Raw genomic sequence first — 13,660 nt, forward strand, 5'->3', positions numbered from 1 at the left:
TGACTGGAAGATAGCTAATGTAATGCCAATATTTAAAAAGGTCTCTAACGGCAATTACAGTCCAGTTAGTCTAATGTCAGTACAGGGCAAATTAGTTGAAACAATAGTAAAGAATAAAATTGTCAGACACATAGAAGAACATATTTGTTGGGCAAAAGTCAACATGGTTTCTGTAAAGGGAAATCATGTCATAAATCTATTAGAGTTCTTTGAAGGGGTCAACAAACATATGGACAAGGGGGATCCAGTAGATATAGTGTACTTAGATTTCCAGAAAGCCTTTGACAAGATCCCTCAGCAAAGGCTCTTATGTAAATTAAGTTGTCATGGGATAAGAGGAAAGGTCCTCTCATGGATTGATAACTGTTTAAAAAACAGGAAACAAAGGGTAGGAATAAATTGTAAATTTTCAGAATGCAGAGGGGTATCTAGTGGTGTTTCTCAAGGGTCAGTCCTGGGACCAATCCTATTTAACTTATTCATAAATTATCTGGAGAAAAGGGTAAACAGTGAGGTGGCAAAATTTGCAGATGATACTAAAATGCTGAAGATAGTTAAGACCAAAGCAGACTGTGAAGAACTTCAAAAAGATCTCAAACGAAGTGATTGGACAATAAAATGGCAAATGAAATTTAATGTGGATAAATGTAAAGTAATGCACATTGGAAAAAATAACCCCAACTATATATATAATATCATGGGGGCTAATTTAGCTATAATTAATCAGGAAAGAGATCTTGGAGTCATCATGGATAGTTCTCTGAAGACGTCTACGCAGTGTGCAGTGGCAGTCAAAAAAATCAAACAGGATGCTAGGAATCATTAAAAAAGGGATAGCGAATAAGAGGAAGAATATCTTATTGCCCTTATATAAATCCATGGTACATCCACATCTTGAATACTGCGTACAGATGTGGTCTCCTCATCTCAAAAAAGATATACTGGCATTAGAAAAGGTTCAGAGAAGAACAACTAAAATGATTAGGGGTTTGGAATGGGTCCCATATGAGGAGAGATTAAAAAGACTTAGTCTTCTCTTTTCTAAGATGAAAAGTCAAAGGTGGGATATGATAGAGGAGTATAAAATCATGACTGGTGTGGAAAAAGTGAGTAAGGAAAAGCTATTTACTTATTTCCACAATAAGAACTAGGGCCACTAAATGAAATTAATGGACAGCAGGTTTAAAATATATAACAAGAAGTTCTTCTTCACATAGTGTACAGTCAACTTGTGGAACTCCTTGCCTGAGGAGATTGTGAAGGCTAGGACTATAACAGGGTTTAAAAGAGAACTAGATACATTCATGGAGGTTAAGTCCATTAATGGCTATTATCCAGGATGGGTAAGGAATTGTGTCCCCAGCCTGTGTTTTGTCAGAGTGTGGAGATGAATGGCAGGAGAGAGATCACTTGATCATTACCTGTTTGGTTCACTCCCTCTGGGGCACCTGACATTGGCCACTGTCGGCAGACTGGATACTGGGCTGGATGGACTTTTGGTCTGACCCAGTATGGCCGTTCTTATGTTCTTATGTAATATTAGTTTGTTATAGGCTTCCTTACCATTACATGGCATTGGAGTATGGAGTAGCATTTGCTTCCAATCCTGCAGCTCTTGCCCATGCTTTTAACTGTGACAGTGAGTGTTGGAATAAATACATCAGAACCATATGCAGACTCAGTATGTTGGCAAAGATCATGTACTCACCTATTTTCTTAGGCCCTGATCTAACAAAGCATTATTCACATTTTTAACTTTAAGCATATGTTGAAATCCATCTTCATTTCTATGGAAATTAACTTTAATTTTAGCTGTGTTGACTCAGGGCCTTCTTCCCCTGCGTACCATACTTTCTTTCCATATGGTGATGTCCAAAATGGTGCCTAGAAAGCATCAAACAGGTATTTTGTCTTGTGCGATAACTGGGAAAATTATAGTCCCTATAAAGAGAAAGTATTAAAGTCTAATTATTAATCATTACATTTAAATTGCAGCTTAACAGTAAAATTCATTAAGAATTATTTATATTTCAATACAATGAAATAGTAAATTGCCATCAATAAATAAGGTCACTGCTTCCTTAGTGTTCCATTTGTTTATCTTAAGCAGATTCTGAGAGACGTCTCTGCTAAATCCATTTAAAAAAGACAAATCATGCACTTTAAAAGTATCTATTCCAAAATAATTTTGATTAAATAGGTAGATAAAAAATGATTATAGTAGCTATCCATCTTAAAAGTCCATTTTTAAGAAAATAGACTCTTATTCAAGCAAGTTATCAAGCATCTCCTTAATGTTAAGCATAGAATTTCATAGAATGTATCTCTCCCTACATATAAAAAGTTTTTCCTGCCATGTGACAGAAAGATATCATCAGGCTCTCTGGCTGTAAAAGTGGCCAGAGAGAGGGGGATTGGCGAGCGAAGCGAGTAGTGGGTGCAGCCCCCTAGTTTAATAGAATCATAGAACTGGAAGGAACCTCAAGAAGTCATCAAGTCCAATCCTCTGTACTCATGTCAGGACCAAGCACCATCTAGTCCATCCCTGACAGGTGTTTGTCTATCATGTGCTTAAGTCCCAATGAAGTTCCATTAACTTAAGCTTATATGTAAGTGCTTTCTTAAGAGGTTAAATGAGGAAATGACAGGCAGGCGGGTGTATTGTACTCTGATGTGTTCAGCTTCTAATACAGCCTTATTATCTCTGTGACATAGTGAGAGTAGCCTAAGGCTGACATCCCATTCTGTGCATGTCTGTAGTATCCCTACAGGAGATAAATTGCTGAAACAATAGTTTAAGTACTAAGTGATAAGCTGAGGAACCCTATTAATTAGTTAATGAGCTAGAAATAATTAAAAAAGGGGGGGGGGGAAGGAGAGACATTTGATGTACAAGATCCTATGCCTTAAGTCTTGGTGGTAGGTAAAGACTTGGGAAAAACCGTATGATTTGGGAAAACATGTTTATAAAGCACGATACTGAACTTGCCACAGGTGTGCAAAGACTGTCTGCAGCTAGAACCCAGGGAAGGCATCCCCTGCTGGGTGACAAATCCATTGTATTATGCAAATGGGAATTTCTTACTGTACTGCAGTAGGGTTGCCAACTTTCTACTTAACCAAAACCAAACACACTAGCTCTGCCCTTCCCTGAGGCCTTGACTCACACCCACTACCTCCTCCCTCCCACAGTGGCTAGGTCTCCACCCCACCCTCACTCACTCACTTTCCTTCAGCTGGGGAAGGAGTTTGGGGTGTGGTGTGGCATGAGGTTCTAACTGGATGTGAAGCTCCAGAGTGGGGCCAGAAATAAGGGATTCAGAATGAAGGAGGGGACTGAGAGCTGGGTCAGAGAGTTGGGATACAGGAGAGGGTGACAGCTCTGGGATGGGGTATGAAAGCTGGGGCAGGCTTACCTCAGTTGGCTCTAAGTCAGTGACACAGTGCGGCTAAGACAGGCTCCCTGTCTATCCTGACATGGTGCTATGCCTTGGAAGTGGATGGCAGGTGTGGCTTCTAGATGGGGAATCTGCACTCTGGTTTTTCCCTCAAGCACCACTCCCATAGCTCCCATTGGCTATGGACTCCAGGCAATGGGAGTGCAAAGCCAGTGCTTGGGTGAAGGCAGAATATGGAGCTGTCTGCCCTCCCCTGGATCCCACCTAGGAGCTGGCTACATCCAGAGCAACACATGGAGCCAGGACAGGTAAGGAATAGCCTGCATTAGCCCCACAGCACCACTGACAGAACTCTGAATGGCCCAATGCTCACTGGAGCCTCCCAGGTACCGTTTTTGACTGGGTATTCTGGTAAAAAAAACTAGAGGCCTGGCAACCCTCCACTGCAGAGGAAATGAGGCAGATCCCATACCTGAGCCATTATTTTTAGGTGACAAATCTAAGAAACTGTCCCAGCCTGAGGTGTCAATAGAGGAGGTTTTAGAACAAATAGTTAAACATTAATAAGTCACTAGGACCAATGGCATTTATGCAAAATTTCGGAAGGAACTCAAATACGAAATTGAGAAATACCGACCGTGGTATGTGCCCTTTCACTTAAATCATCTTCTGTATCAGATGACTAGAGGATAGCTAATGTGATGACAATTTTTTTGTAAAGGCTCCAGAGGTGATCCTGACAATTACAGGCTCTTAAGACTGACTTCAGTGCTAGGCAAATTTCGTGAAACTACAGTAAAGAACAGAATTATCAGACACATAGATGAACATAACTTGTTCAGGTAGAGTCACCATGACTTTCTAAAGGGAAACCATGCCTCACAACTCTACTAGTATTCTTTGAGGGATTCAAGAAACATGTGAACGAGGGTGGTCCAGTGAATATATTGTGTTTGGAGTTTCAGAAAGCCTTTGACATAGTCTCTCACCAAATAGTGTAAAGCAAAGTAAGCTGTCATGGGATAAAAGGGCAGGTCCTCTCATGGATCAGTAATTCTTTATAAGATTGTCAACACAGGGTTGGCATTTTTCAGAAAGGAGAAATCTAAATAACAATATCCACTAGATATCTATACAGGGACCAGTATTGTTGGTTATATTCATAAATGATCTTAAAAGAAGGAAAAGAATGAGGTGGCAAAGTCTGCAGATTAAATAGTTCTCAAATGAGGTAATTATTGGTAATTATTTCCAAAATTCTTGTAAAGAGTTACAAAGGGACCTTATAAAATGAAGTGACTGAGAATCAAAATGTCAAATGTAATTCAGTGTTTATAAACGAAAAGTAATGCACATTGGAAACTATAATCACAACTATACAAACAAAATTGTGCGACCTAATTAGCAGTTACCATGCAAGCAAACAATTTTGGAGTCATTGTGATTATTCTCTGAAAACATCTGTTCAATGTGCAGTAGCAATCAAAAAAGATAAGAGAATGATACCAAGCTGGGAGGGGTTGTGACTAATCTGGAGGATAGGGTCATAATTCAAATTGGACAAATTTGAGAAATGGTCTGAGGTAAATAGGATGAAGTTTAATAAAGATAAATGCAAAGTGCTCCACTTAGGAAGGAACAATCGGTTTCATACATACAGAATGGGAAGAGATGGTCTGGGAAGGAGTACGGCAGAAAGGGATCTAGGGGTTATAGTGGACCACAAGTTGAATATGAGTCAGCAGTGTGATGCTGTTGCGAAGAAAGCAAACATGATTCTGGGATGCATTAACAGGTGTGTTGTGAGCAAGACACAAGAAGTCATTCTTCCACTCTACTCTGCTCTGGTTAGGCCTCAATTGGAGTATTGTGTTCAGTTTTGGGCACAAAATGGAGAGGGTCCAGAGAAGAGCAACGAGAATGATTAAAGGTCAAGAGAACATGACCTATGAGGGAAGGCTGAAGGAATTGGGTTTGTTTAGTTTAGAAAAGAGAAGATTGAGGATATGATAGCAGTTTTCAGATATCTAAAAGGGTGTCATAGGCCGTGTCCAGACTCAGGGTTTTTTTCGGGAAAAGTAGCCTTTTCCCGAAAAAACTCCCCTGCGTCCAGACTCAAGCCGCGTTCTTTTGAAATTATTTCGAAAGAACGCGGCTTTTCTTTCGATGGCGGTAAACCTCGTTTCACGAGGAAGAACGCCTTCCTTCGAAAGTTCCTCTTTCAAAAGAAGGCGTTCTTCAATGTAAGAGGCCGTCTTCGAAAGAGAGCATCCAGACTCGCTGGGTGCTCTCTTTCGAAAAAGCGGATTTCTCTTTCGAAAGATCCGTCTGCAGTCTAGACGCGATCTTTCGAAAGAGGCTCTTTCGAAAGATGCTTTCGAAAGAGCCTCTTTCGAAAGAAGCCTGCAGTCTAGACATAGCCATAAGGAGGAGGGAGAAAACATCTTGGCCTCTGAGGATAGAATAAGAAGCAATGGGCTTAAACTGCAGCAAGGGAGGTTTAGATTGGACATTAGGAAAAAGTTCCTAACTGTCAGGGTAGTCATACACTGGAATAAATTGCCTAGGGAGGTTGTGGAATCTCCATCTGTGGAGATATTTAAGAGTAGGTTAGATAAATGTCTATCAGGGATGGTCTAGACAGTATTTGGTCCTGCCATGGGGGCAGGGGACTGGACTTGATGACCTTTCGAGGTCCCTTTCAGTCCTAGTATTCTATGATTCTATGAATGCTAAGATCAATTAGGAAAGGGATACTTAATAAGAAAATAAATGCCATAATATCTCTACATAAATCCATGGTATCTTCCCAACTTGAAGACTGTATGCAGTTCTAGTCACCCCATCTCTTTCTTTGGTGGTATGTAGTGTTTTAGTTTGGAGCATGTGCATACATTACTAGAAAAAATAGGCTACTATTTCTTCATTTTATGTTGCTCAGTGTCACAAAATAAAATAAAATAATCCTCTAAATCTGCTTCATAGATTTCTGCCCCAATAAATTTTCTATGTGCCATTCAAGATACCTAATCTGGCTGGGGTTCTTAACTTTAATTATGGGATTACACTACAGTTTAATCTCTAGAAATATATGCCTACTAACATTGATTGGCCAGGTGTTCATAGGTACTACATATCTGCATTTTCCATTGACTTCAGTAGAAATTATGGATGTTTACATTTGCAAATCAAGCTAAGTGCTTAAATATCTTAACAATATTTACCCCACCATTCACAAGTTGTCATTTGCTATTACACAAAAAAGAAGTAATTTTCTCTCACAGCAGTTTATGAAAATAACAAGCCATGAGGCTCAGCAAGGATCCATACCACAATATGCAACTCATATTTTACCCCTGAGACAGGTCTTCACAGTTCATTATAATAGATATATTGATTCACAGATTCGGGGTACGTCTACATTGCAGTTAGACACCCATAGCTTACCCATGACAGCTGACTTGGTCTTGCAGGGCTCAGATTAGGGGCTTGTGTAATTGATGTGTAGACATTTGGGCTGTGGCTGGTGTCCAAGCTGTGGGAGCCTCTCATCTTACAGAGGCTGAGATCTTGGGTTCAAGCCTGAGCCTGATTGTCAATTAAGCATCTGTTGACACCAACCCCCATAAGTATCTCACCCTTTATGGCCAGAAAGGACCATTATGATCATCTCGCTTGACCTCCTACATAACTCAGGCCAAAGAACCTCACCCAGGAATTCCTGCAGAGTCATAACTTCTGTTGGAGCTAAAGCATATCTCTTAGAAAGTCTGAAGGTGATTGATAATGATAGCATCATCATTCATAGTGCACTTTACTTGCATGCAGGCTTGCATAAACATTGTTGGGTCAATTGTTACATAGCCAATGATACTCTACCACAAGAGAAGTTCCTTCATTTACCTTGAAGCCATCACATAATTGCAGCGTATATGGAGGAGTAATTCACTGCTGACAGGATTCCCTGATACACCCTTCCGATTACCTGTGCAATATTCCTCTCCACTCATATAATCCTTTCTCTGCAATTCTTTGGTAATGCATTTTCATGTGTCGATATATTAGACTTGTGCACTTCTATCTCCAACTTTCTAGAAACTTGTTTCACATCCTTCAGATACACATAGTAGTCAATATTAAACCATCTAATGCACTCCTCCATAGTAAATCTGTCCCACCAACTTTGTAAAGCAATTGATTCACTGTCCAGTGGTGATAGATGTTCCATTCTCTCTTTAATCATAGAGACATAAATAAATATGTTCTTACTTCAATTCTATATGCGTATTCTTTGCACAAATAGCACTACATAAGTTACTGGATAAAATTCAACAGCAACAAGTCAAAGCCAAATGTTATAATAAGAAATTTCAATACAAAACTCTTACATTGTAATGGAAAAACAATGATCTGCATAACTTACACCAGACTCACTCAGACCATGTCAAGATCAAAATTAACAATAAATATCCCTCTTCACAGCTAAGGACAGGCATGCACATCCATGAATGATGTTGCTAAGAACCAAACAATTTAATGTAGAATATACTGTACAGTGGTGGTTTTCAAAGTTTTTTTTCATGACCCAGTTGAAAAAAATTGTTGATGCCCAACATAATTTGACTAGAGTGTGCACTCTAGGATGGGGCAGAGGATGAGGATGGGGCATAGGAGGGGGCTCCAGCTTTGGGATGTCAGGGCTGGGGCAGGAGAGGCTTACCTTGAGCAGCTCCCGGTCAGCGGTACAGTGGGGGTGCTAAGGCAGGCTTCCTTCCTCTCCTGTCATTGCAGACCGTGCTGTTCCCCAGCAGCAGGAAGCAGCCAGAAGTAGAATCCCAGCTAATGGGAGTGCAGAACTAGTGCTCAGGTCAAGGGCAGTGCATGGAGCCCTGTATACTCCCCACCCCATGTAAGAGCTGAGCCTGCTGCCAGCTGCTTCTGGTCACCTAATCCCCCTACAGCAATGAGACTCAGTGCCTGACATTCCACAACCCAGTACAGGGACACGACCCGTAGTTTGAAAACCACTGCTGTAGAGTCAGGTAACAAACAGGCTACCAGGCAATTCCCTGAAGGCAATAGGGGAATATTTTAAAAGTATTAAGGCATCTAAGAACACAAGGAACACAGAAAGCAAGTGCCGTTTGTGCTCCATAACCCTTAGGTACTTTTGGCAAACTTGCTCCAGCATCATAAAAACTTTGTGCCAAAAGGGTATCAGCCATGTCTGCGAATGAGCTGGCAACAGGTGTTCATTATCAATATCATATTCCTCCAGTCAGAGCCATATTATTTCCAATTGGAAAGGGAAGATTTTGGTGCACAGCATAACCATTGCCCTTTTGCACAACAAGTTAGCTTGAGCACCTGCTTGGATACCCGTTTCTTTTGTCCAGGCAGCAAGAGATTGCTTTACATAGCACCTATCAAAAATAATATATTATGTTTTATGCATGATAGGCAGAATAATCACCTATAATGTTGTGAGTATTGAATGCATGTGGTCATGAATGTGATGACATTTTTACCTACATAACTTTCACTGCACTGAAATCAAAGTTCTGGTGACATCTTTTAACATAATCATCATCTTTGGTACTGGATACTGAGACTAAAGTACAAGGGAAGTTGACAAAGCATTAAATACAGATTACATCCAGCAGGATGAAGGTTGTTGTGACTTGCAAACTATTTTCCTTGAAGAGATGCCAGCACCCTACATCATGAAGCTACCAAAATTTTCACAGATACATTGTCTACAGCCAAGCCCTAAAGTACAACCAGATTTGTTCCAATCCCACAGATAAACACCTACAAGATCTTTATCAGGTATTCTTAAAACTTAAATACCCACGTGGGGAAGTGAGGAAACAGATTGACAGAGCCAGAGAAGTACCCAGAAATCACCTGCTTCAGGACAGGCCCAACAAGGAAAATAACAGAACAACACTGGTCATAACCTACAGACCCAGCTTAAACTCCTCCAGTGTATTATTGGCAATCTACAACCTATCCTGGAAAACGATTCCTCATTCTCACAGGCCTTGGGAGCAGTTTACCAATCCTCACCTACAGACAACCCTGCAACCTGAAGCAATTTTTTTTGGCAGCCACATATCACATCTCAGACACACTCACCTAGGAACCTACTTCTGCAACAAACCTTTTATTATCTCTGTTCACATTATCTATACAAGCAATACCATCACAGGCCCTAACCACATAAACCACAAGTTCAGGGGCTCATACAACTGCATATCTTCTAATGTGATATATGCCATCAGGTGCCAACAATGCTCTTCTGCCATGTATATTGGCCATACTGGACACAGTCTACAACAAAGGATTAATGGACACAAACCACACATCAGAAATGGCAACATACATAAATCTGAAGGGGAACATTTTAACTTGAGCACTCATTCATGGATTTAAAATTAGCCATACTTTTACAAGGGAATTTCATCAGCCAATTACAGAGACTGCAGAACTGTAATTGGAGTCATAGTGGTTAGTTCCCTGAAAACATCTACTCAGTATCCAGCAGCAGTCAAAAAAGCAAACTGAATGTTAGGAATCATTAAAAAAGAGATAGAGAATAAGAAAAATATCTTATTGCCTCTATATAAAACCATGGTACGCCCACATCTTAAACACTGCATACAGATGTGGTCGCCTCATCTCAGAAAAGATATATTGGCATTGGAAAAAGTTCAGAAAAGGGCAACAAAAATGATTAAGGGTTTAGAATGGGTCCCACATGAAGACAGATTAAAAAGACTTAGACTTTTCATTTTAGAAAAGAGGAGATTAAAGGGGGGATATGATAGAGGTCTATGAAATCATGACTGGTATGGAAAAAGTGAATCAAGAAAAAATATTTACTTATTTCCACAATAAAAGAACTAGGGATCATGAAATGAAAATAATAGGCAGCAGGTTTAAAATAAACAAATGGAAGTTTTTCTTCAGTGAGCGCACAGTCAACCTATGGAACTCCTTACCGGATGATGTTGTGAAGACTTAAGACTTTTCCAGCATTCAAAAAAGAGCTAGATAGATTCATGAAAGTTAGATCCATCAATGGCTATTAGCCAGGATGGGTTGGAATGGTGTCCCTAGCCTCCATTTGTCTGGTTATGTGGGATCACATGAGGATTACCTGTTGTGTTCCCTCCCTCTGGGGCACCTGGCATTGGCCACTGTCAGCAGACAGGATACTGGGCTGGATGGACCGTTGGTCTGACCCAGTATGGCCATTCTTATGTTCTTATCCAGCTCACTTAATTAGCCTCATTAACGTGGGTCTTACAATTGACAGGTACTTCTTAGCTGTTTATATGTATCTCGGTTTCTGTTATTTATACTCCAACTCATCTGATGAAGTGGGTTTTACTCATGAAAGCTCATGATTCTATATATTTTTATCAGTCTTTAAGATGTTAAAAGTTACAAACTAACATGGCTTCCCCTCTGTGACTTTTTCACAGAAGGGGTAAAGCCACAATATTGCTTGATCACGGTTCCAAGTCTGCAGGAATTGCCTGAAAACCTCTTCCCAGTGAAGTCTCTGGGAGCTTTGCCATTGACTGAATGGGACCAGGGATTTCACCTAGTAAATTGCAAAGGCCAGTAATGGAACACTATTCTAGGTGAAATCTTCTAGCAGCATTTCATCACCAGAACTGTCTAATTTGGAGTCTGGGTATTTTACTGTAGACTTCCGTTTGTCATGTTCTCCCTCTTTTAGAGAGTGTTTTGAGAATTGCCAGAGACCAAAAACAGTTTGGCATTGTTTTGGTACAAAGCTGGAAAACCCATGCAGCTCAGCAGGGTTCTTCAATACTTAGTAGTCAAATATTCAGTCAAGGCTATTTGTAGCTTCACACATCATTAACTTTGCATTCATATTCATCCTAGTCATATCACCCATCCTGTTATCCTGGAGCCAAAGAAACTGCATCATGATGTGCCCTAGACTTTCCTCTTAGTTAAATGTGCACACAGCTGCTCTCATTTTCACAAAATTTGTGGCACAGAAATAATAAACAACTCTAAAAGGTATTCATCAGCAGTTATTTGTGCTACTCTATCAATGCTTTTTTAAAATACAATTTCAAATGGGAGTGTGACACAGCTAGGACGTGCTTTCTGTTATGAAAACAAATCTCTGAAATATAGCTATTATGATTTGTTTTCATCCAGAAATAGCATATTTTCAATCAAAATATTTGAAAACGTATGGTAAGCACCGCACATTTAATTGGCACAGAATATAGGAAAATCAGTGTTCTAAACTACTCTGATCACATTAGTCACCAGGAGATTAGCATAAAGTAATTAACTCAACCAACACTCACTTAAAGTTGTGTAGAGGTCAGTCCTCAAGGCTTGAAATTGTAAGCTTGGTCTTTAACTCTGTGGGGGGTGGAAAAAAACAACAGTGCAGCATCTTTTGAAAAGGCAATCTAAACAAACTATATGACCAGAGTGTTTTGGGTCCAATGGCAACTCTACCAATGCTAGCCAACCACTGACAGCATTTGTGAGTGGATCACAGAAGCAACATTTTAGAGCTTGTTAAATTGGAATAGGTACATACTGCTCATCAGGGAGCCTATGATCATAGACCTGCTGACCATTTCAGAAAAATGGTAAGTTAACAGTCACCACTAACTCCTTGTTTCCCAATTCACCAAAGTACTAGAGGTACCTGCTTAGCTTTAAGCATGTGTATAATCTCTTTGACATTCAGTTAAGCGCATGCTTACTCACCTTGCTCAACAGAGTCATGGTTGTGAGCAATGTGAAAATTTGATAAAAATATAATATCTAAAACACCTCATAAAATAAATAGGTACGCGACTCATCAAAATGCAATGGCACTGAGAAGGGGCCAGCTCCATAATTCATCTTCACACCAGTACAGAAGAGAATCAACATATCAGCAGGTACACCGTGTTACAAAGATTTTGGGTCTAAATATATGTAAGTGCCAGCATCTATAAAGCTTCACAGTTAGTGCTAGTGTCTATAATGTTCACTTTTGGGCATGTGCTGTGCTCATTTGACAGTTACAGCCAGTTCAGATACTTGGTAGTGTATCAAGAGAATAGTATTTGCCTTATCTCTAAGCCAGTAGGACTGAAGAGTACATACTGAAAAAAGGGTTTACTGAAAAATACTTGATCACTTGTCAGACTATCAATTAAGGATGCATTGCTTGCGCCAGTTAAAAATCCATAGCAGTTTGTATATTAAGACATAGCTTTTGGCAAGTCATGAATGTAAACATCATTTTCATTTATTGTGCAACTTGATATGTGTGATCTTCCCGGGGTAGATTTACAATGAACCACACTGTGTCCTGGAACAGGGCCCCCGCAATTATATGGGGCCCCCAGGGCCAGGCAGACCAGCACTGGGTCTGAACTTTGCCCACCGTGAAGGAGGCAGCCTCTAAGGGGGGGGGAGGGGAGCATCCCTCTTCAGAGAGGGCTATGTGGAGGGCAGGAGAGCAGGGAGAATCACTTGCAGGCTGCAGCCTCAAGAGAGTCAGCAGGAGGTGGCCAGCAGCGCGAACATGGGCTGGAAGACTTCAGAGGAGCATGGGTGCTGCATCTAGAAGAGACAGGGTCTGTCTTTCAGCACCCCACTTTTAAAAATGTTCCAGTGCCACTGGTGTTAAACCTACTTGGGGAATGGGTGGTTGAGATCACAGACTACCCAGTCCCACCCATACCTACACTCCTGCTCTTTCAAACATTGTTAATCTACCTAAAAATCAAGGTAAGTTTTTAGTAATAATGAAGAGATTCTATGAATATGGCAGTCAAAAATTAAAAAACAAAACAAAAAAAGTAGTAGTCCACGCAAAAAGATGAAGCTAAGCAAAAAGACAGTTTGTCATCTTATTTTAAAAATCTTGAAGTATTGAACAGAGGACATTCATCAAAAAGTATGGGGGAGGAAACATCTCAATGATCTGATCATTTGCCGAGTTGTGGGGATACCATAGTGGTCGCAAAAGCATAACAAGGAGAATCTGAAGTGTCAATAGAACTACAAAATATTGGTAATGTTGTCGAGTTAAGGGAAGAAACCTACCCTACAGACATTGCAGTATGGTCAAAATCTATTTAATTGGATATAGAATCATAGAATACTAGGACTGGAAGGGACCTCGAGAGGTCATAGAGTCCAGTCCCCTGCCCTATTGGCAGGACCAAATACTGTCTAGACCATCCCTGATAGACATTTAT

General features: G+C 40.3%; 1 long non-coding RNA gene across 1 annotated transcript; it reads right to left on the bottom strand.

Annotated features, from left to right (window-relative positions):
• Nucleotides 1-608: 608 nt before the first annotated feature.
• Nucleotides 609-8,266, bottom strand: LOC112544020 (uncharacterized). Its single transcript, XR_003087322.3, has 3 exons — nt 8,119-8,266; nt 1,709-1,941; nt 609-926 (listed from the first exon to the last, which is right to left on the bottom strand). It is a non-coding gene; the product is annotated as an uncharacterized LOC112544020 (long non-coding RNA).
• Nucleotides 8,267-13,660: the final 5,394 nt, after the last annotated feature.

This window comes from Pelodiscus sinensis, chromosome 1 (assembly GCF_052426305.1).
Source record: "Pelodiscus sinensis isolate ZL-2025 chromosome 1, ASM5242630v1, whole genome shotgun sequence".
Taxonomy (NCBI): Eukaryota; Metazoa; Chordata; order Testudines; family Trionychidae; genus Pelodiscus; species Pelodiscus sinensis.